The following is a 23,502-nucleotide window of genomic DNA, read 5'->3' as shown; positions in this document are numbered from 1 at the left end:
GACAAGAACGTTAGAGGACTTTAAATAAAATAGTACAATGGAATTATGAGTAGAGAGACCACAAATGTAACACAAAAGCCTCAGTAACTTGCTTACCTGGGAAAAGCCTAAGCACAGGTTGGAACTCGAGATGCTGTACATTAATATATAATTTTAATATGCAGCCCCATGAAAACTAATTTGCATGTTATAATTACCTTTCTAACTGTCTTTCACGAGATAACTACACCGCCATTAACAAAACTTTAATGTATCACTTTTTTTCTACTAAATAAATTTGCTTTACAGTATTGCTTACTATTTCTAAGGAAATGGCAGAACTCCCTCATGCTTCATTAAGCAGAAATAATTGGGAATATTTGGAGTTTTGATTTTATTGTGAAAGAATACTTCATAGCAGTAGCTAAATTAATGACATTGTTTTTCAAATACCTGCTGCACAATAACTCACATCTTATTAAAATTATTCATTTTAGTTAAATTAGGTCTTGGCTTGTGTGAAGCTAGCTTTGTGGCTCTAAGAAGAGAAACGATAAGAACACAGTAAGTGCAGAGGAAGATTACTCGTTATACCTAATTCATCTTCTGATATGTTAGTTCCTATCATTTCTGAAAAAAGTAAGAAATCAATCCACTTGCATACAAATAAAAATGCAAAATCTATGTTCCCCAACCTCTGGGAAAAATTGACTTCCAGATATATTTAAATACTGGAGAGAAAAGAAAAATAAATAGATGTTTAAATAAAAAATTATTCTCAACAGGCAAAAATCAGAGATTACTGGGCATTTAGAGGTAAATATAAATGGCAAGCAACTGATGTGAAATTTAAAGGAAGTGTTATTTTGGCAAATTCTTGCCTGCCTGATAAATAATCTGCTACATAATCTGTTGACTTGGCATTTCCACTCTAATCTACTACTGAGGTCTAAGTGACCTATGTCCTAACCCAACTGGCAAAACCCGTATCACCAATTAAAGCAAACCATTGTGGACTCCCACTTCCACCTTCACCTTCATGCTCATAGGGAATGTTCGCCACCTTCTTTACAGGTTGAAATCTTTCTGTTCTTTGAGGCTAAACTCAAATTCCAATTACTTTGAACTACTCCCTCTTTGAAGAAATCTTATTCTTCTGTTGTTATAAGAACTTGGCCCTAGAACACATGAACACACTGGGGGAAATATCATACACTGGGTTCTATTGAGTGCCATTGGGGGAGGGAGAGCATCAGGAAGTATAGCTAATGAATACTGGGCTTAATGCTTAAGTAATGGGTAGATCTGTGCAGCAAATCACCATGGCACACACGTTTACCTATGTAACAAACCTGCACATCCTACCCATGTACCCCGGAACATAAAATAAATGTTGATGGGAAAAAAAAGGACTTGCTCTTATTTATAACCTGGTCATTTCCCAGTACATAAAAGTGTTTAATAAATAATTTTTTCATAGAATGGAAGACTCCAGTTAAGTAAAAGTTATTTTTTAACCTGATTGTCAAAATATAGAAAATGGCACTTAAAATGACTTTCAATATGTACCTTATAATTAAAACTGTTATTGTATTGTGTAAATATGTTACACGTTTTCTTTTTTCCTATTGGCATAAATTACTGAGAATATTTTCTCTCCCACCTTAGTTATAGCTTCACAAATGAGTTGGAAGAAGTAGAGAAACTAGAGAAACTGAAGACACCTTATAATTAATATTCTTTTCATATTTTATACTGAAGAATTTATTTGTTAAGAAACAAAAACCTATGTTTTGGGGTTAATCACTTGAAAATTGCTATAAATGGTGAGGTCCTTTTTCTAAATTATTTATGTTTATTTTTGCTACCTTTTCCTATTTATCTTGTAGGTAAACAGGCCACTGAAATAGCACTTCTGAATCTGCAATGAGCCTGACATTATTGACTATAGTTTTTTTTTTTTGAGACAGAGTCTCGCTCTGTCGCCCAGGCTGGAGTGCAGTGGCACAATCTCGGCTTACTGCAAGCTCCGCCTCCCGGATTCACACCATTATCCTGCCTCAGCCTCTCCGAGTAGCTGGGACTACAGGCGCCCACCACCACGCCCGGCTAATTTTTTTTTTTTGTATTTTTAGTAGAGACGGGGTTTCACCGTGGTCTCGATCTCCTGACCTCGTGATCCACCCGCCTCGGCCTCCCAAAGTACTGGGATTACAAGCGTGAGCCACCGCGCCCGGTTATTGACTATAGTTTTAAAGGCACTATTTTCCATTTATATGAGTAAGCATTTTACAAATATCTATTATTAGAGCAAAAAATCATAAAACACAAGAAATTTAGGAATAAATTAAGTACTTCTCTTTTAGTTAAAGGACAAGGAAAGAATAAGAGAATTCACAAAATTACACCCAGATGAGTTTTGGCTCAGCCCATGGTCTCTGACTCTGTTTGCTAGAGGAGACTTTAATTTATTCATGTAAACACATGTTTTTCTTAAGGAACACTTACACACACTGTTGGTGGGAGTATAAATTAGTTCAGCCATTGTGGAAGACAGTGTAGTGATTCCTCAAAGACATAGACAGAAATACCATTGACCCAGTGATCCCATTTCCAGGTGTATACCTGAAGGAGTATAAATCATTCCACTGTAAAGACACATGCACGCACATGTTCACTGCAGCACTATTCAAAATAGCAAAGACATGGAATCTCCTTAAATGCCCATTAATGATAGACTGGATAAAGAAGATACACCATGGAAAAATATGCAGCCGTTAAAAGAACAAGGCTATGTCCTTTGCAGGGACATGGATGGAGCTGGAAGCCATTATCCTTAGCAAACTAACACAGAAACAGAAAACCAAATACTGCATGTTCTTACTTATAAGTGGGAGCTAAATGATGAGAACACATGGATATATAGAGGGGAACAACACACACAGGGGACTTTCAGAGGGTGGAGGTTGGGAGGAGGAAGAGGATCAGAAAAAATAACTAATGGGTACTAGGCTTAATGCCTGGACGATGAAATGATTTGTACAGAAAACCCCCATGACGCAAGTTTACCTATGTAACAAACCTTCACCTGCACCCCTGAACTTGAAGGTTTCTTAAAAAAGGGAAATATTTTTCTTATTTGATCCTATCAATTTTTATGCATTTTCCTCAGTCTGGCAGTTTAAACTCATTCACATTCACAGCTGTCTCTTCCTATGGATAGCTCATCTACACTACAGATTGCTACAATCTTGAGTACAATCTTGAGATTAATAATGATGATTCTGGAAACAGACCACCTAAGTTTGAATCCTGGGTATGCAAGCCTCAGCTCTGTCACCTTGCCCAAGAATGTACTTTATAAAATTGTTTCTAATATTATAGTAAAAAAGACAACATATTTAACGTTTGACTTAGACATGTGAACACTATAAGCATTCAATGAATGTTATTAAAAGTCTGGATTTTTTCCTATATTTCTTCAATATCTAGTTTTACAGCAGTTTACTTGTTCTTCCATTGAATATTCTCCTGAATCAATCCCCATTTTTCTACTACAACAGCCAATTGTTTGGCTTAGGGGAACTTTTTAATCATGTGTAAACTATTGCAACAGCCCTCTTACTGGTATAACACCCCCTGCAATCTGGTCCTCCTCCTGCTGCCAGAATGTTCTTTCTAAAAGGGATATCTGATGTCCAGTGAAGATATAACAAACAATTCACACTTTGATACCCTACTCTGCCTCAGGCACTTAAAAGGAATATATAAAATTCACAAAGAGAAACCACTGAGACATAACTTCTCTCAAAAAAAGATAAATAATTTAACAGGTTGTAAAATGGACAAGAAATTCAAAGCCCTGAGAGGGGCTGGCATGGACCTCCTGATTTTCAGTGATGAAAGCTGGAAGTGAGTTTGAGACCATTGCTGGAGGCCCTGGCTCAAGAAGGGTTTCATGGGCTTCATAGAAAGTTGTGGCAAGGACAACTTTTTTTCCCTACAACTGGGGATTAAATAAAGAAGCTATAGACTAGCTTCTTATTGTGTTGAGATATCCTCAATGCAAGCACAAGACAGGAGGGTCTAAACATGTAAGACCTAAACACGTAAGACTTGGCTCTCTACTGAAATTTGAGGAAGTGGGATTAGTGTGAACAAGATATTATGAAAAATCCTCCCACTTATAAACACCTGGAAGTGCTGGGCACTACATAACAAACATCCTTGAAAATGCATAGCTAGCTGTCTCTCTCTCTCTCTCTTTCATATAAACTCATTCACCCACAATACACATAGGGAAACTCCCAAAAGACAAGTAGAAGCATAGGTCTGGAAATCAAGAGCAGTCAAAAAGTTTGGAAGCTGCAGGGTTGAAGGTCACACAGACAAGACATAATCTTTGCTTTAGAGAGTTTACTGATAGGGTGGCAATTTAAGGCGATGAAATCAATTTATTATTTATATATGATTGTAATTATGAGTGGAATACACAGGAATTGAAGCAAAGAAGTCCCATTTAACAACTGATCTTTGTATTCATAACCATCAATACAGTAACAACACCGATAGTTATAGCTAAATTTGAGTGCTTACTACAAACAAGGTACTGTTCTATGTGTTTTACAATTAATGCTAACAACACACTGTAAAGTGGGTGTTACTATTACCCTCACTCCACAAATGGGGAACCTTGCATGAGTCAAGACTTCTTGATTTTGATAGTTGAGGGGAGACAGTGGGAGGATGGCATGTCTAGCTAGCTAGCTATATTTATATATCCACCAATTCTCACGGGCGAGTTGCTAATGCACAATGACTACACAGCCAATTATACTTTTTGTTTAATACAATATTTCAGTCTGTTTTGTTCAAAATAATATAATTTAACTGCTTACTCTTTACTCCTCTAATACCATCCTCATAAGTTCCTGAACTAAATGTATCCTTGAGTCTCAGGGCCTACAGCCATCATATTGCCCTATCCCATTCCTAAAGGGTAAACTTGGTAGGCTCTCTTGGCAGATAGCAACTATTGAAAATCAAATGCATACAAGTCAGACAAATTGACTCTGTATAGTGCTCTGCTGGATGAGTTAATTGCCTTTTGTGTGGTTCTGCGTGAACTGTCAGTCCACAGTGGTGTATTACTGAGAAGAGAGAGAATAGTGGTTTCATAAACATTTCAGGAAAAGTGTCTACTTGCTACTTAATTGGGATGTCTAAAAGTGAGTCTCATCTGTTCTGCACAGAGACAATAACTGAAACATTGTTTAGGTAAAAATGAATATTAACACGATCATCACAACTATTATTTTTCTTTATGTCTTACAAGGTGTTTTTCTCTAGAGTACCATTGTTCTGTGTTCTAAGAAATAAAATATTCTTATAATACACAGTTAATAGTAGTAGTTTTCTGAAATATTTTCATCCGTTTCATGTATTAATATAATGAAGGATAATTAGAGGTTGCCAGGCAGACTGTCTTATTCTAATACTGTAGCACACTATTAAACACTTTTGCATAACTATGTAGGATACAAAGACTTCTTTAGGGTTTGGCTGATTTCTTTTGTCACAATCACAGGCAGTGAAGTACCGTGGAATTCGGATGAGATTTGGAGTTAGACAAGGCTGGATTGGATCCTGGATCCACTAACCGTAGTCTCTGTGATCTTAAACAGAGCTGAAGGCTGCTGTGACGGGTAGGTTAGGTAATGCTTCTGAAAACAATACAAATCTCTGTGGCCTCTTAGTAGTATTTAAAAATTATTTCTTCAATTTAACTGAGATTTATTTTGGCAAAAATAATTGTTTTTAAGTTTAATTTTTATTATAAAATAGAATATTTTTTGATGGATAAAATATGAATAGTTCATTTGTTTCCACACTAAGCAATATTTGACTCACATAAAAAAATTTTACACTCCCTATTCTGGAAATCGATAATATTCTAAAAAATAGTTATTTGATTATTTAACAAATGAGTGAATATTTAAGTGATCTAAAATTTAATCAATGAAAATATAGAGTTGCCAACAATATAATGTAGTTTATTTCATTAATCTGTGACATTATGAATATTGAATCAATAAATATATAGCAGATTTCCTATTTTACAAATATGTGTGTGTCTACAGATAGGGTTCTTCTTTGTAAACCATGACTTACAAATCTTTAGTGTATAATGAATGCTAGAGAGAATTTGGCTTATTTATATCTCATGATTAGGACACTGCAATTAAGAGTCACACACATTTACACAATTATACAGAAGTGCTCTGATTGGAGAGTGACAGGGAGCCCTCCTCCCTTGGGTGTCCGCAGTGCTCCCTAACAGATTCTATATAGCCCTAGATAATCTGGGAAAACAGTTTGAAAATATTAATTTTATCTCTTCCAGCCATAAAAATGATTGGTTATTCAACTCTATAAATTGATATGTCCTAAAAAGTATAGGGTGATTTTATATTTCAAAATAATATAAACAGTTAAAAACTCTATATAATACCAATGAAATTAAGACATAAAATTATGTCAATTGCTTCCCCGGTTACATTCAATAGTAGCTACAAAAAAACGAGGGAGCAGAGTTTTATCATAAGTGCAGTTGCAGGATGTACAGGTATCGGATCATCTGAAGATGATAATCATCTTACATTTTGAGCATGAAACATTACTTCTTGATTTATTAAAATTGATGGAATTTTAACCCAGCAATAAAAATTATCTTAATTTTAAGGCATCTTGAAGAAGACAGTAATATATTAATGTTTAATAGAATTTTTTATACATTATAACATGTCCCCTGTCCCATGTCCTACATAACATGTTTAAATAGAAGAAATCACTGTATGGGTGTATTTTTACAGTATACTTAGACAAACTAATTTTTTTATTTTTTACTTTCGAGACGGCGCCTTGCTCTGTTGCCCAGGCTGGAGTGCAATAGTGCGATCTCTGTTCACCGCAGCCTCCCCCTCCTGGGTTCAAGTGATTCTCCTGTCTCAGCCTCCTGAGTAGCTGGGATTACAGGCATGTGCCACCACTCCTGGCTAACTTTTTGTATTTTTAGTAGAGATGGGGTTTCACCATGTTGGCCAGGCTGTTCTCGAACTCCTGGCCTCGTGATCCACCTGCCTCGGCCTCCCACAGTGCTGAGATTACAGGCATGATAGATAAACTAATTTTTTAAAGAAGGAATTAAAGCTGCTGATGCATCTTATTGTGAGAATTAGTGAAACTTCCCTGACTCATATAGACATAGGTTTACTTTCCAGGCTTTTCCTGGCCTCACTTCTTACAAGTGAGAAACTACTGCATCATAAGTCATTTGATCACTGGGAAGGATAATTCAGCTCAGCAAGGTTATTTCTGAACTTTTAAAAATGTATTAAGTATAAAGTAAATCGTGTGTTTTTACTGGGTAATGTGCAAACAGTTGCTCAATTAAAACTGAGTTTAATAGATGTTCTACTATTAATAAATCTATTTATATCATTTATGAACCTAAGTAGTTTGCATTAATCTAGAAAAGCTAGTGCCAGATTTCTGAATTAATATATTTAAACCTGAGCTAAAAAATGGGTTAAATTTTATATATCAATTCTATTAATTGATGGCAAGTAGAACTCTGTGTTGAAAGGCTCTTAAGGGCCTAGGCTAAGGAAATAATGTCTCTCTAGGGAATATAATGAAGAAATATTGGGAGATACGTCACATACCTGGTTCAAAAAAATTACTGATGATGAAAAACATTTATCTGAATGTTTGAAAAAAAAATACACACACACGTATGCAGAAACAATGTTGCTTCTTTGTTATTATTATTATAACTACTTGGCTATTTTCCTCAGGAGTGCACATGGTTTTTTGTATAACACAGTTAAAACATCTACATTTGAGCTACGATCCAGATTAAGCTCTTAAAACTCCATGGACTTTTTCAATAAAATTCTTAATTTGAGATTCACAGCTCCTTCCTGGCAGGAATAATTATTTATTTGTTGTGGGATTCCTTGTGCACATAATAAGCAGGGACTTTTTGTAATGAGGAAGTGTATTTGTATATGTTGTGTGTGGGTGTGTGTACTTATACACACACAAAATGCACATATATACACACACACTTTGGACATGACACATGTATTTTTGCCTTAGTACATCAGTAAGTGTTCCACTTCAGTGGAAGACGTGAGGTTATACAAGCCATGGAGGTCTACTAAATACATAATTTTCCTTTATTAACCTTTTAAGGAGAATATATTGAATGTTTTTCAATTTGAAACCAACTATTGTAAATAGGTGTCTTACAATATCCTCATGGTTTTTATAGTTGATTTTATTGTCTTATTCATATCATGACTTAAAGAATTTTATTTCTTCATTTTCCCTCATTTTAGCAAAGTTAAATTTGTAGGCAATGTACACAAGGTTCCTGAAAAATTCATTTCTACTGAACCAGTGATAAGTATGCTTTAAGTTTGTCTACTTCATATGAACATATTTATCTCTACAGAAGCTGACTTCAATTTTCAGAGTTGTTTGTGTTCAAATTCCAGATCCACTAGCCTTAAATAATATGTAATTTTAGGTAAACGACTTAAACGTGATTTAGCTGACCTGTAAAACATGAATGATAAAAGCTAATCTTTCCTACTCATAAGCTATTATGAGGATTCATTCAGATGGCCAATACGAAATGGTAATCAGAATTTGGCATATAGTAAACAAAGACATAGTTGAAATTATCATAACAGAAAAACCATCTTTCTAACTCAGACATAAGGCAATGAATTTTCAATATGAAATGTGAGTTATAGTTTTCTTTATATTTTAAGCTGTTGAGAACTATAGCCTGTAGTTGAACTTCAGACTGCAGTTTCACCATCACATTTATTTATCTATCTCCTCTTTTCTGGGATAAATTTCCCCCACCATGTTTCAAAATCAAAAAATTTCCCAATTAGAAGCTTCCTCTTCTACGCCAGATAAGACAGCAGTCACATACAACCATTAATTGAAAAATTATATTTCATAGAAAATATAATTCATAGTATACAAGTTACTTTAGAGGCAGTATCTGAAATACTCTAAAGTTATTTGATTTTAGTGATAAAAAGTTGTACATTTTAACGTAAATTGTTTTGTTCACTTTTAATTAACTAATCTCTAATCATTGATATTAAGAACTATGGTTCCCTGACTTTTCAACTCCAAGAAACCTTTGTGTAATGATTCTATGGTGTTATCTGCTCATAAACACACCTTAAGATTATCTTTTGACTTATCTGTCCTTCTAAAGGAAGACAATAAAGCATTAATAGTGGCTTGCTATGGCTATAAACAGGACCTAAATCCTTTAAACAAATGGTTACAATCTCATTGTCTCATCTACTTATTGTTGCTATAGCTTCCTGTCATCTGAGTGCTGTTGAACTTGTAGTGTCTCAGAGTCACAGATAAGCTTTAAGGAGTGGAGATAACTTTTATTTGTCATGGGCAATAAAGCCAGAGTCTCCTCTGATAATCTGACAGGCATCTGAGGATGCAGCTCCAGTCAAGCAGAACATACATCGAAATAGTGTCTGAAGGGCAAGGCACTGGAGGCATAGGCCATATAAAACTTACACAATAAAATTTTATGGCAATGAGAGAAAATTAGAGAACAAGGAACAAAGGCTAAAACAGATCCTATCACAGAAAGTTGCACTAGTAAACATAAATCTACCCAAAGCTTCTCTGATAATGTCTGTTCAACACAGTTTCAATTAAAACAATTAACTAGCATTATATTTCTCATCCCTACTCTCTTGTATATATTCTTACAATGTAACGTGTTTACATAGTCAATCTTTATGAGTTTAATACACAAGTAAACTCTGAATTTTCCTGCATAAAACATTAAATTCTACGCTGGTAAGCAATCATAACAATTAGCACCTTTCACCATCAGGCATTTTTCCTATGTCTGCCCAAAATGCTCATAAATTAGTCCAGTCATAACTTGTTGTTTAATGCCTTTTAGTTTTTTTCTAAGAGATATAACTGAATACATGCTAAGGAGAATTAATTACGGTTGCTTGAAAACAAAACAATTAATGATATCTATAAATGTATTAAATATATGTAATATTTATGGCCATAATTTTATTTCAAAAACCTCATTCTCATTTAAGAATAAAATATATTTATAACAATAGAAAATCAATCTGTAAATATGAATTATTAGATTTCTAAAAAATATTAATTTTCTTATTGTACATTTTTTGCAAAGGTGAAGTGAAATGGTTCTTTGACTTCTTTTCAAATCTTTCTTACCCAAATCTGAGAGTAAAAAGATGGCATTTTTATTTGCGTGAATTATTCAGATAATCAGTTTAGTTCTCAATTTTACCTGGTGAGATTAGCACAGAGTCACAAAGTCCCTTCATTATGTAATTTACCCTCAATTTCTTCTCCACAGCAATTCTGGCCCCCACTACTGTACCATAACACCTGCTTGAGGGCTGGGGGTGGGAAAACAACAAAAAATAACTTCTGGAGAAGCTGATGACAGCTACCTGAAGTTGCAACCTCTTGATGCCCCCTGCCTAGCTCCATTGTAGACAATTCTGGCTGATGACTTTAATTCTTCTTTCTTGTCCTGCTCTTTGGGACTACTTCAATTCATTACCTCTATAAAGAGTACCATCTGGCCGGGCGCAGTGGCTCACGCCTGTAATCCCAACACTTTGGGAGGCCGAGGCGGGCAGATCATAAGGTAAGGAGATCCAGACCATCCTGGCTAACACAGTGAAACCCTGTCTCTACTGAAAATACAAAAAAATTAGCCGGGCGTGCTGGCGGGCGTCTGTAGTCCCAGCTACTGGGGAGGCTGAGGCAGGAGAATGGCATGAACCCGGGAGGTGGAGCTTGCAATGAGCCGAGATCGCGCCACTGCACTCCAGCCTGGGCAACAGAGTGAGACGCCGTCTCAAAACAAAAACAAAAACAACAACAAAAAAAAGGAGCATCCAAATTACTCACATTTGCTTACCCTACTACAAATTAGGTCCAAAATATCACCAAAATCTAAATTCAAGTTTTTGTCCTAAGTACTTGGCTGAAAACTAGTTCATGTCTTTTATTCCTTTACTGTCCACAGCTAACCTCAATATTTCAATACAGCAAGTTTTTTTTTTTTCTTTTTTCCCTCTTCTTCCTTTTTTAAAAATCTGGTTTTCAAAACATGCAACTCTTTAGTTCTTAGATGCTAAATTCTTCTGCACTCCCTCCATCCTTCTTGAACTCTCAAGCTAAATCTCTCTGAAATCTCTGGATGTGTCATTTTTGGTAATGAGAATATCTTTTCTGAGGTCTCTTTCAAAGTGACCTGCTTAGGCAAGCAAATATTTTAATTAAAATGAAATTATCATGGAAGCTTTGGTCTTTTCCTTGATGGTACATTATCCTGGTTAATTTCCATTTTTCTTTATTTTCTTTTTAGGGAAAATAATTGAATAAATAATATAGTTATTTGATACAGTATGCTCTCAAACATAATACCTTTTAAAAACCTATCTCCTACATAAATTATTTTTACAGCGAGGGAAAAGAAAGCAAGAAATTGTTCCAAACTGACATCGTACTTCCTAAATGTAACAACCGTGATCATCTTCTAAGAATAGCATTCAGATCATCTGGGACTTTGCAGCCTCTTATCTCATTGTATTCTTAATGGATTCTAATTTCAGGCATACTGAGCTATGCAGTATTAGTATCACACATTCTCAGGCCTCCATAATTTTGTTCATGTATATCCTTCTCTAAGTATGAAAAACTTGTTTTTTATTTGAATCTCAACTCAGAAATTACTTCTCTGAAACAAGTAAAAATTATGTGCTTCCTCTTATTAAATTCAGAAAAATTGGATTTTTACTCCCATTGTAACATGTATTTTATTTTCCTTTGAATTAGAGTTGGTTCTTTTCATGTGTGTCTCTGCTGCTATATCACAAACTCTAATCAAAGATGACATACACACCTAGAACGGGGCTTTGCAGTTAGTAAACTATTTAATTCAATCAAAGAATTGCTCAAATTGGATAGAAAAATAAACTAGTTGGTAATATATTCTTTTCTTGTTTACATGATTTGAAATATATAGTCATTCATTGGTAATTATCTGGTGATTATTATATCCAGTCACTGTATAAATCCAATCATTGTGGATAAGATTAATAAGATGGTTTCTATCCTTAAGGAACTCAAAGTCTAGTGAAAATGATGTAAAAAATCTGAGAATAGAAATATGCACTGGAAATTATAGAAAAACAATTTAAATGCAACTTTCTTACCTGGGATGAGTCAGGGAGTGTTGTCTTTTGTTTGTTTGGTTTGGGTTTTTTGTTTTGTTTTGTTTTATTCGAGACAGGGTCTCACTCTGTCACCCAGGCTGGAGTGCAGTGGCGCCATTAGGGAATGTTTTTATGTTAAGTCTGAGTTGATTTGATAGAGAAGAAGTAAAGAGCATTCTAGATAATGGGAAAAGGCCCAATAAATAATAAAAAATTAAAATAGCACCATGTAGACAGCTTGGTAGACAGCAATTATTTCTATCTTGCTTGAAGCAGTCAGTGGCAGGGGATGGCATTAGAGAGATATATGGACATCATAATGTGGAATGCCTCGAACTTGTTTTTTAAGCAACTTGGACTTGATCATACAGTCCAGAGATTTCCCAAATATTCTTTGTAGAGCTCAATATAATGCTGATAAGAATTCATTAAAAGCTCTCTTTTCATAGATTTTTAGGAAATTCTCAGGCTGGAGGAAATAAGTTAATTAGGTGTCCTTACTGCAGGACTTCCCAAAGTTGCAATATGCTAATATGTATGGTGACTGTACAAAAGAGAGATCTAATATTGAGCACTCACAAACTTATTTTGTTGTCCTCATGTATGTATTTGTCCTTTAATGAACACCAATCAACAGCCCTCCAGAACTTTAGTATCCTGTGACTGGGGGGGGAAACTGATATAAAAAATAAGGAATTCTGAAGGAGGAAATTTGAGTTGTAAATAGATCTCCATGGTGGTGTTTGGAGAGTAGAAATTAGGTAGGAGGCAGAGCGGTTGCTCCCGCCTATAATCCCAGCACTTTGGGATGCCAAGGCAGGTGGATCAGTTGATGCTAGGAATTCAAGGCCAGCCTGGTCAACATCAGGAAACCCTGTCTCTACTAAAAATACAGAAATTAGCCGGGCATGGTAGTGCACACCTTTAATCCCAGCTACTTGGGAGGCTGAGGCACGAGAATAGCTTGAACCCAAGAGATGGAGGCTGCAGTGAGCCAAGAGGGTGCCACTGCACTTCAGCCTGAGTGTGCAGTGAGACTCTGTCTCAAAAAGATAAATAAATAAATAAATAAGGTTGGAGGGCAAAAAGATTATAATATTATTGTAGAAGTCCAAAAATGTGTAAAGAGCTAAATTAGTGTTGTAGCAGAAGGGATGAAAGAAGAAAACATATTTCAGGCATTGCCAGGCAGTAAAACCCAGAGGAGTGTAGAGTTAATTGAACAAAAGGAGGAAATAAAGTCCAAGAATGATGCTCAGCTTTTTAACCTTTGTGGGTGGTTGCATATGGGTAGCTAGTGGTGAGTCCATGGAGGTGGAAATTTGTTTTAAAAAGGGAAAGATCACTTTGGTTTGGAAATGTTAATTTTAGTAGAAATCCAGGTGGACCTATCCAGTGTGATGTGAGATTTAGAATGTAGAAGTTTGGCAAAGTGATCTCAGCTGGAAATAGTGTTTGTGAGTCACCAGTGTACCTGTGGAAAGTAGCAACTATCGAAATGATATTTCTGTTGGCCCTTGGTTTCAATGTATCTATCCCTCTTTAACAATGGCAGCTATGGACAATAAAAAATTGAATTTAAATGGTTTCTTAGGTGATTTTTTAAAAAATGTTTGTAATTGTCTTCATTTTGGAGATAAGGACAGGAGAAGAGCTCTTTTTCCAGACTCTTTTTCGGACCAATATAAAACTGATTAAGAAAGCCAATTACTTTCCAAAAATAGATTAGACTTCATAAAAGGACTAAGCCTGAGTATTGTGGACTATGACTTCTGCGGTTTTTTTAATTCTGCTTTTTTGGAATCACCTTGAGAACTAGGAGTGCCTCATTAGATGCCCTTGTAGAGGTGATTGAGATGGAGCCAATGAGAGCCAACCATGGCCATGCATAAATGAGTCCTAAGACACTCATCACCAGCCACATCTATCTTGAGGGCAAATATCTAGTCCCAACTGTGATGCAAGGGTGACAGATTAGAGAGGGATGAGTTATTGGTAGCAATATTTTCTTTTTAATATACTACACTTCTTGAAGTACTTGGAAAATGTTAAGTGTGGTGATTTAGATTGGATAGGTTTAGAAATTTGCAATATGTTTTATTCCAATTTCCTATTTCCACTAGCAAATGTATTGCCATTGCCATCGGGAACAAATATGCACACCCTAATCTAATACTCCTGTCAGATTAACACTCACTTTCTGCTTGCCCAAGTCAGTATGAGAAGAGGCAACAAAACTTACATAATTTATTAGGGTTGTTCAAATAGGAAAGCTGTTTTATTTTTATATTTATGTAAAGCACCTATGAATTTAGAGCTTTGCAACATAACAAAAGAGCTTTATGACAAAATACACTCATTGTGTAATAGCTATAAAAATAAAGTGAAATTGATTAAGGACTCAGATTAATGAAAACATTGTATTTCTTATGTTAATGTTAAACATTTAAAATTATTTATTTACTTATACTATAAAAGTAACATATTTAAGGATGGAAAACAGCTGATTCCAATGCTTACTGTACAGCTATTTTTTTAATGAAGAATTAGGGGTAAAGAGAAGATGATCACTTGAAAATTATACGGAGCCAGAGGTAAGATTTAATCTGCTGAGAAGTAATGCTGTAGCCTGGATGGGGTAAGGAGCATACAATTAAAAGCATAAAAGGCTACATAGCCCTGGTTGTTTCTTCCACTTTCAGAAGCAAAATATTTAATAATTGATAAGGTGTAATCACTGATTAGCTAGAACAGACAGTGGCTGTAGTGATGACCCATGGAGAAATGCGCTGTGTTCCACTCCTGACTAATCCAAATGGTGTAGTTGGTCATGGAGATCCCTTCTGTGCCAGCCAGTATTTCTCTGCTTGTTGGATAATGAGGGAGATTCTGAGTGACTGGGGTAGATGGGGGACTCAAACAGCATCTGCTTACCAACAGGTAACACATTTTCCCAATTGGTATAATTGTCATGGTTCACACCATCAGAATATGAGCCTCACCTCTATATCAACCCAACCTCCCATTCATCCCCAACTCAGTAAGCTAGTGAATTACAACCCAGAGAAGCAGCCATCTAAAACATTAGTAGCTGTGAAGAATTCTGGGGAGATTTTCTGTAGATACTGTAGCCTTGTTAGGTGTGAGGAAGGCAAGGAGTGAATGAACATAATTGCTACCCCAAAGGCTCTCTGTTTTTCTGACATATACTACGTCTCCCTCACCCTATCCCCTACGCTGTAAGTTCCTTCCTCTGGAGGAGTAAAGTTAAGATACAGATTTTCCATTTTTACTTACGGGTACAAATCCTGATGTAGCTCATAAATTCCGGAAAGAAAATTGAACCATTTACAGAAAAAGAAGACAAATTAGTAGGCCAGACACAGCAGGAATTTAAAATAACTTTTATCAGAATTAAATGACAGTCTTGGAAATATGAAGTTGAAATAAAAAGTTATGAACAAGTTGCTTTTAATTGCAGAATGCATCATTTATTATTTTTTATTTATTTTATCATTTACTATTATCTTATTTTCCATAAGAAAAAATGCTACATATTATCCTTTAGAGTTTTTGTTATACTTATCTTTTATCTTTTAAAGTTTTTATTATACTTATTGATAAAAACTCTTCTAGACATACTATGTTGTAAATTGCCCATAATCTGTGGTTTTATATTGATTTGCTTAGGATCTTCAGCAAGCACAGTATTGGCTCAAAGCCTATGTACGAACACCAAGATTTTATCTGCAATTATTCAAATTTTACTAAACACATAGTTATTTTCCCCAAACTGTTGAAATACACCATTGGAAAGTAAACAGCAGAAAGTTTAACTTTTGTTTAAAGTCAGCAGAAAGTTTCTTAAAAACTGATGTTCAACACCTAATTCTGAGTTGGTCACACCAGCCTCTCATTATTTTGAAATTTCTCTGATGAATTATTAGGGATTTGACAATGTATCCTGCCTTCAGTTACCCTGCTTGACCTGTATAATGATTAACTTCATGTGTCTATTTGAGTAGGTTATAGTGCCCAGCTGTTTGGTCAAACACTAGTCTAGATATTGCTCTGAAAATGTTTTTAAATGTGATTAACATTTCAATCAGTATACACTGAGTAAAGCAGGTTACCCTCCATAATGTGGGTAGACTTCATTAAATCATTCCAAAGCCAAGGATCCTTGAAGAGGAAGAATTTCTACCTCCAGACTGCAACAATAGAAATTCTGCCCGAGTTTCCAGACTTCCAGCTCGAGACTGAAACACTAACCCCTGCCAGAATTTTCAGCCTGCGACTCTGCCCTGGAAAGTTCAGACTTACCAGTTCCCACAATCACATGAGCCAATTCATTAAAATACATCTCTTTCTTCCTCTGTGTATACATTCTATGGGTTCTTTGGAGAACCATGACTGATATAGCCTGTGTTCTATAAGCCTTTGTATATAACTCAGTTACAAAATACAACATAGCTTCATTTACTGGAAGTCGTCTTCCCTTCTTAGGTCTCTTAAAGTATTTAGTTATTGTGCTGATAGCATTATGAAACTGTGTTCATTCCTTCAAAGACAAATACCTGATTCCCATGCCTTGCTGTATATACAGAAAATTTTCTTTTAAGGTCAGTTTATAGTGTAATATTTTTAAATTTTACAAAGAAATTAAACCCCAAATGTGTAGTATTAATAGCACTGAGAATTTTTTTTTAATCACAGTGTTATGAACACCTATGACCTAGTTCATGCAAGCATAGGCAGTAGTAACTATTTAATGACTGGTACCTGACAGTGGGATAGTGTGAGATGTTAATTGTTAGATGTATCTCACTTTCAGAGAAATAGGGGAAATGTTTGCATGTTGAAATCAATGACATATGATGTGTGTTATATAAATCAGTATATATGTATGTGTATACTTAAAGTGCGTAATAGTTATACCTAAAACAATTTACTTAGGGGAAAGATCAGGTCCAGCACTCTTCTAGAAAATATCTAAAAAGACCAAAGTCTTAAAAGTAAGATGATAGATAAATACAGATTAAAAAGCAGAAATATTAATGTATCCATAATTCATGTCTTAAAGGGAAAAAAGGTAAAGAAGTTAACATATTTAATGAAATAATAATTAAAGATTTCCTTGAATTAAATAAAGATATTGGGTCTTACTTGAAAAGTTATGTAGAGTTTCAAAGTTATATTATAAGAAAAAGAAAAAAAATCACTCCAAACTGCAAAGGAATTACAGAAAAAATTAAAATAAAAAAAAGATGCATTCTAAAAATCACTCAAAAATGCAAGTTTCCTAGGAAGAGACAGGTATTAATTGATATCAGACTTTTCAACAATGTTCTGAATGCAAGAATATAGACTAATATTTTCAAATTGATAAGGAAAAAGAACTTTGCATAAGGAATTAAATAGCTTAATAAACTATCTAAATCTGAGTGGCAAATAAATGTATTCTCAATATAGATTTAACTTTCTAGAATAAAGATGGAGGGTGGGTTCGGTAATTCAGTAAAATGGAGAACATACTAAGGTTCTTGCAGCACATCTATGTGTATTTAATGAAAGTCATAGATACTGATGAGCATAAAAAATGATAAGAGAAAATTAAGTAAGAGTACATTTTAATAAGATTTAAGTTCCAGAAACAAAAGTCTGATTCATATAGTGGAAGGTAGGAAAAGACACAATATTAAGCACAAAATAAGATTGCAGAAGTAATTTTTTTTTTTTTTTTTTTTTTTTTAAGATGGAGTCTTACTTTGTCACCCTGGAGTGCAGCAGCACAATCTCAGCTCACTGCAAGCTCTGCCTCCCGGGTTCATACCATTCTCCTGCCTCAGCCTCCCCAGTAGCTGGGACTACGGGCGCCCACCACCATGCCCAGCTAATTTTTTGTATTTTTAGTAGAGACAGGGTTTCACCATGTTAGCCAGGATGCAGAAGTAATTTTTAATATGACAAAAATGATAAGAAATGTAAATACATCAAACTTAGACTGAGGGAGGACCCTTACATTGCATCAACAATATAATCTAATACTATTTTGCTAGGAATGATTAAACAAGCGCGTCATAAAAAGCTTAAATTAAAAAGGTAGAAAAACCTGTACCAAAAGAAAGCCTTAAGTGCCAAAGAAAATTGAGATAAAAACATTAGAAGAGACAAAGAATAGCAGTACATGTCAATAAATGGAAAAATCGACTTATACTCCTTTAAATAGCCCAAAATTGAAAAAAGCAACAATTCTAGAACCTAGAAGAGAAGCCTGAACTACGACAAAGTGGGGGATTCTAACATGCCCTTCTCAAACACTGAAAGATAACAATTATTTTTAATATGTAAAGGTGCTACAGGTATGAATAAGAAATGAAATTTGGACTAATATATTATGAACACGCTCACACATTAACCTGAAAAACAAAGAAAGCTGTTTTTTGGGGGGGAACGCATGCAATATTCACACACACACAGACACACACACACAAAATTGGCCACGGAGTAGGCTACCTGCAAAGGGAGCATAGTATGTTTTAAATACAGTCATGCATCACTTAACAAAAAGAATACATTCTGAGAAAATAGTCCTTAGGCAATTTCATCATTGTGTGAACATCGTAGTGTGCACTTGTACAAATCTTGATGGTATAGCTTACTGCACACCTAGGCTGTAGGGCATAGCCTATTGCTTCTAGGCTACAAACCTATACAACATGTTACTGTACTGACTACTGTAGGCAATTGTAACACAATGGTGAGTATTTGTCTACCTAAACATATCTTAACATAGACAAGGTACAATAAAAAGATGGCATTATAATATTATGGGACTACCTTTGTTTAGGTGATCCATTGTTAACCAAAATGTTGTAATTACTGTAGTCAATATCATGAAGACAAGATTCTTAAACCATACTGCAAAAACAAACAAACAAAAAAAACAAAATTAGCACATCCATATCTAAATACCAGAAATGGGAGATTACACGACACTTTCCAGTAAAATAATATTTCTCTTTCTCTCTTTTTTTCTTTTCTGCATACAGCCCACCCGACACCACTCTTCCCTCACCTGCCCCTTCTGATCATGCCCCTACTTCTCGAAGCCAGTGCTCTAGACTGCTGGCTGGCACTGCTCTCATGGGGAGCAACCCATTGGCATTTTCCATCTTATTTCAGGTGGAATTGGAAACAGTTGCAGAGAAAAAGACAAAAAGAAAGACATATGTTTCTCTTGATCCAATTTATAAATGTTGATTATACAAGTTGCTTTTTTTCTTCATTTTTTAAAAGGTCTGTTTTATTAGCCACAAATTCTACATCTCTTAGGAAGGAGGGGCAAGATTTGATGACTTGCAGCTTTCTCTTTGACTTTGCAGGAACCAGAGACTTTTGGATTGCTCCAGGGCTTTTTCTGTAATGGGGCAATGTGTATGCAGTTCAGGAAGCATTCCTACAGAGAACCTACATAGGTTATCAAGAGGGTGTACCTGACTGCAAATCAACTATGCAATTCCTAGAACAATGGAATAATTGGCTGGGGATTTTATCTATTCTTGTGGCTGATGCCAATAAGTGTGTTTATTAACAATTTATTTACAGAACATAGATTGATTTCACTGGGACTGCATGGCCAGCCACTGCAAAGAGGAAGTAAATGATTTCTTCCAAAGCTTTTAGGAATCCACTATCGTCAAGAAGTCAGTATATATTGGAAGTGAGTATCAGGATACAGGAGTAAAGTGATGGGCATTGTAATAAAGAACACAAAATGAAATCTGCCTGAAACCAAACCAGCATACATTTTGATGTACATATGAACAATGAAATGTGCACCATCTGAAATAAAGGAAAGAGGGCAGAAGTCAAGTAATGTCAATCACCTAATTTATGCTAATGATATTGAGGATAATTATGATGACGGTTGTATATTGGTAAAAAGTAAGAATTTGTTTGATATTCCTTAATTGGAGAGGATGATATTAGTGAAAATGAGAGAGACAGATGACCAATTAGGATAAAAACACTAGTTTGGTTTAAAATATATACCATTTGAGTAAACCAAAAAATGATAGGATCAGGATTCAAAGAGAAAGTATCTTTCTTGCCTGTTAATCAGGTGAAATTCTGAAGCTCATGGCAGAAAAAGAAACCTACATTTAAACATGTCAGTGTCAGTATGCAAGGAAATCGTTTCATCATGTGCAACATCACATTTTCAAAATATATTATCACCCAATTTTAAAAACAAAATAAAAATTCAATCTTATATTTGGGAAACATTCTAATACTAGAGGGAGTAGAATGGCTGTAGATAAAAATAAATGGGAAGTGGTAATAGGTAATATATTTTAAAAATGACTGTGAGTACTGAGGCATTATTTTTTCCTGTGTGAAAACATTTATACTCATTCTGGGGAATACGAAACAGTGATGTACCCCAAAGTATTAATAATTTATGTTGCCTGAATGTTGTTTTACTTTATAGCTAAAATGAATTGTTAGTTTATTTGGTTCCAGCCAAATATGCATATATATGTATAAATATATAAAATTTTAGGTGATAATTATGGCATATAAATATAAGATTTTGGTTATACAAAAATAATAGAAAAAGACTATTATTTTAGCAATATAAAATTATGAAATTATTATTCACTTTTGCTTGCTTCATGTTTATCAAGATTTCAGCCTTGGAAACAATGCCAACTATTTACTATTTATCCACTAAATGATCAAATTGTAACTATTGAATCCTTGCTCTTGACAGAAAAAGGTTTTAAATCCTGATCCATAGATGTTTTGATTATATATGTTAGCAAAGACATTAAGTATGAAAAGGCAATAATTTTCTTACAGCTAAGCCAAGTGAAATTTTCTCCCCTGCAGTTCCGCAATATCTAATATGTATGAAAATGAATATACCCTATAACTCAGGATTCCATTTGTGGCTATTTACTTTAGAGAAACTCATGTGCACGGGCATAAGGGAATCCATTTATTACAATATTATTTATTATGATGAAAAATCAGAAATGATTCCAACTTCCAGGGGTTACATAAATTGTAGTATGTGCTTATGGAAGAGTAACATACAATTATAATGAATAATCTAGATCTATAAATTAGGCCTATATTTACCCTTATGTCTAGATATTAAAAACAGTGCTGAGTTAGATAAAATATTGTCATATGTCACTCATGACAATAAAGAATATACTCTCCAAAAAGCTATATATTTATGGAGACACACACACACATACACACACACACTGGAAGGATACACACCGAATTTATAATAGTTTCCTCTAAAGAGGGAAGGGGAAGAATAGGAGAGTAAAAGAAACAACTTATTGTGTATAATGTTTTATATTTTTAACTTGTAATATTTAAGGGAACAATAACAAAGAATCAATACTGCTCTATTATAACTTGTAGAAATATGAAAATTATTGGCTTATTCTTTGAAATTATCTGATCTATTTAATTTTTTAAAATTGCTCTCGTAATCACGACACACAAATGGAGGGATCTGCCTCTACTACATTCTGAGTCATAGCATATAATATTTTGAAATAAGGTTGACATTACAATAAAAAGTATATTACTAAGAAAGTGCCAAAGTAAATATTTACAAATATTGTAACGATAGTCATAGTAAAAATATCTGAAAAATAAGCTAAAAATGGATAATGAAGTTACATTTTATGGAAATGTCAAATCAAGCTTGTCATTTTGGAGGACATTAAAAAAATTAAAAAGGTGTCAAATTAGCCAAAATCTTAGCACCTCTTATTATTTCCCATAATTTGGGTCTTTGGTATTGGTCAGTTGCATCTAGATTTGGACTTTGCTTCATCGGATTGTTGAAACGGAAATCCTTGTTAGAGAGAGAAATAATGCAGTGTTATTTGTTGTTCAAGACAGAGTTGATGGATATGTGTCAATAAGAATGACAGAGAAAGGGTACTTTTCAAGGCTTCTGCTCACTTGTGAACTTGCATGACTTTCCGTACACTTAAGGAATTTCTAAGTGTCAATGCTCTAAGGAGCAAGTAGTGTTTGTAATGGAAATACACCAAGATTCCATTATTAGAGCAAAGAATAAATTTAACACATACAACACTTGGACCTATGTTTTCCCTCTCTTGAAATTCTAAGGAAAAATAATAGAAAAGGTGGTTATTAAAGGGAAAAAAAGTGATGTGTGTGTGCGCGCATGTGTGCATGTGTGTGTTTAGGGAAGAGATAAATAATATTATAACGATTAAGGAATAAAAATGCTTAATAGATAGGTTAGTCCAGAACAAGTGGGCACTAATGCTAATTAGACCAAACTAATCTTAGGGCTTTCCATCCATTAATCTGAGCTGGTACAGTAAAATTAATTATGAAGCTGAGTTTAAAAGCCATAAATGACTAGATTATAATTCTGACAAGCATAGTATTTAGTGATGTAACAATTATGCATTGTGTCTGTGTTGCTTGGAAAATCTTTGCCTGACTACACACTGTTAAGGACATATTATCATCGAGACAAAGGTTGAGGATACAAAAGATTTATTTTAATCTGACTGATAGCATCATCTTAAATGTATGGGAAGTTGAGCTGTCAGAGGTTTCTGTCTGAAACCCTGTTCTTCTGTGGCAGCATCTATTGTAGTGACAATTCAGGAAAATTTTGTATCATTACTAATTTATATGGAATATTTTACCAGAAAGAGAGTGTGATTTTCCTTTGACTATTTCTAATATTTTCCAGAATTTAGTTTTACAATAAAGTTTAGATATCAAAATCTGCAAAGGAAAAATTATACATAAAATGTACCAATTTTCTCTCTTTTAAAATGTGCATATGACCGTTTTGAGCCTTCAAAACTCACCAGAAAGCATATGAAAAATAAAATGTTCAGTTGATGTCATTTATATTGAGAAAATTATTGCTATTTTTCTCCAAGACACAATTTGGCAAAATACTAAATTAGCAAGTAGAGATATATAGAATGTGCCACTTTTTACATTTACCTTCTCATGTTTAATAATCAATTAATTTTTTCCTGAAATAATTGCAGTTTCAACATCTATTATCTCACCTATTGTTCACATTTTATTTACTCCTTATTTGAAAATAATGAGGCCAGGCATGGTGGCTCACACCTGTAATCCCAGCACTTTGGGA

At 34.5% G+C, this 23,502-nt stretch overlaps 1 long non-coding RNA gene across 1 annotated transcript in view; it reads right to left on the bottom strand.

Moving 5' to 3' along the window:
* Positions 1 to 23,502, bottom strand: part of LOC131383458 (uncharacterized) — a 91,446-nt gene that overhangs the window by 32,316 nt on the left and 35,628 nt on the right. Inside the window, exon 2 of the long non-coding RNA XR_009213499.1 lies at positions 19,158 to 19,238. This is a non-coding gene — a long non-coding RNA (uncharacterized LOC131383458). The remainder of the gene's footprint in view (positions 1 to 19,157; positions 19,239 to 23,502) is intronic.

Source organism: Hylobates moloch, unplaced genomic scaffold (genome assembly GCF_009828535.3).
Source record: "Hylobates moloch isolate HMO894 unplaced genomic scaffold, HMol_V3 SCAFFOLD_5, whole genome shotgun sequence".
In the NCBI taxonomy this organism is placed as follows: Eukaryota; Metazoa; Chordata; class Mammalia; order Primates; family Hylobatidae; genus Hylobates; species Hylobates moloch.
Note: the sequence above shows the minus strand (reverse complement) of the source record. Positions and strands in the feature narration are given on the sequence as shown.